This window comes from Otolemur garnettii, unplaced genomic scaffold, assembly GCF_000181295.1.
Source record: "Otolemur garnettii isolate 467f Iridium unplaced genomic scaffold, OtoGar3 scaffold00518, whole genome shotgun sequence".
NCBI lineage: Eukaryota > Metazoa > Chordata > Mammalia > Primates > Galagidae > Otolemur > Otolemur garnettii.
This window is the reverse complement of record NW_003852913.1, coordinates 23,766-25,941: the sequence shown is the minus strand read 5'-3', so window position 1 is coordinate 25,941 and position 2,176 is coordinate 23,766.

Below are 2,176 nucleotides of genomic sequence, written 5' to 3'. Positions count from 1 at the left end.
GAAATTGTGGAATATTTCAATTACCAGAACTGGTATCAAGCAGTCTTACCTGACCCTAAAACTACACTATAGGCCCTGGGTCCTAAATCTTCTGAGAGTTGGTTGCCCATCTCCTTCCCATATTTTAGTACACAGTACTTTAAGACTTTCTGTGACACATTAATCTTCAAGGATTAACATTACATCACCATGTAAGGAAATCTGGGAAGGGAAGATGAGAATGAGAAAAGAGACACTTCTCCAGCCACCATTCCATCACAAATCCTAGGAATGCAAAGATAGTCCTGGAGCAAAATGTGGGTGTCTACTAGTGACCTTGTCAGGTAAAAGCAAACTGGTCTTGTGATGGTTTGGAGACAGGAATGCTGACAAAGGCATTAGCCAGAATTTAATACAGTACAATGTGTCCATAGCATTAACATGATGTTGTTGACTACCTGAGTAATTCCTGGTCTGACGATTAAGTGCTACACACCTCATTGCTGGATATCATTAGGGTCAACAGAGGGCCAAAGGGAGTACATCCTTTGTTTCCCATTACTATCAAAGGTAATGATGTTCATCAACGAGGTATGTACCATCCTTTCTAGGATGTGTTTGTGAACTTCACTGTCACACCTTGTATCAGGAACATGTATGGCTGGCATTACCTTACTCAATCACCAGTAATCTACAGTCATCTGCCCGGTCCAGTATGGTTTGTGTACAGACCAGAGGGAACAGTTAAGGGAATTTTTTGCTGAGTGAATATATAAGGCCCATTACCAGTTCCTTAATAGTTGCACTCGTGTCAGAATATTGTCCCCCAGCTAATTTTAATTGTTTAACTTTGACAACCCACCTAAGGATAGGCAGTTGTAGGGGTTCCCATTTTGCCCCTTCCCTGAAAATATCTTTCTCCATGTGAATCCTCTTCCATCTGAATTCTCTTACTGAAATTTGAAAAGCCTTGCCTGACAGTACCCAAACATTTTCTAGAACACAATAAATAAACACCATAAATGGGGCAGGTAGAGATTTTCCAGTATCTAAGGCTATTAATGTTCTTTCATCTACATCATTTGTTTCCCCAAACTATCAATGGCAAGACATGGAAAAGGATGTCTTGCTCTATTTCCATCATTAAAGTATATTGCACCCCAATGTCTCCTAATGTCATTTGTTTGTTAATTTTTGGAGGAATATTAAATGGTGAGTTCAGTACAGGGCTTGGAGTGCTCCCTAATGCTCAAATATGGGGTTGACCCCAGTACAACTCCTATTCTCAGTCCTGGCCTGGGATCGACCTTTGATTATCCAGGGAAGTACAATGGTCAAGAGGTTGAGTCCTCTTCCTCATCCATCAGATGACAGAAGGACAGGGACAAAGCTGCTGTTCAGGCTGTGGTTCCCTCCATGAGGCTGCTAATAAAGCATTTGGTTATTTGTCTATCTTTTTCTCAGGTTTTCCTGCTGCCATTAATTCTTGCCACATTTACCTCAACATGACTTTTACTACCCCCTTTCCTTGTTTTCCTTCTTCTGTTGGGCTCACTTTTTCCCCTTTATTGGCTTTTGTGAGAGCATAAGTTGTCCCTGCTCCTGGTCTTCATGATTTATACTAAGTTTGCTATGGCTTTTCTCACATAATGTATGAGAAAATCACCAGTAATCGACAGTCATCTGCCTTAATTCACTATCGACTTTGGAAAGATAGTAAAGGGCTATGCCATTCTCTCTTCTCATCTTATACCAATTTATTTTTCATCTCAGCAGAGGAAATTGCTTACCTTGTACTGTTATAACATCAGCATAAATGATTTACCTCATTTCTAATTTTCACAGTAGCACCTGGACCTCTTTGATTGGCTACCAGAAGACTGTCCCTCCTGATAAATATTCTTAATTAGGTCAAGTTTCCCTCATAAAAAAAAATAATCTTGTCCCTAGAATGATTCCCTGTATTAGTGTTGTGTTATGAATGTGTTGCTGCAGCAGTGCATGGGTATTGGTGTTTGTCATTCGGTTTGCTTTCTTTCAAGCTAAAAACTACCTACCATACTTTATGTCCCTCACATGACCATGCAAGCAATCAAGGATCCCTTAGATCAGCAGTTCTCAACCTGTGGGTCACATCCCACAGGAACTGTATTAAAGGGTTGTGGCATTAGGAAGGTGATGAGAACTACTGCCCTAG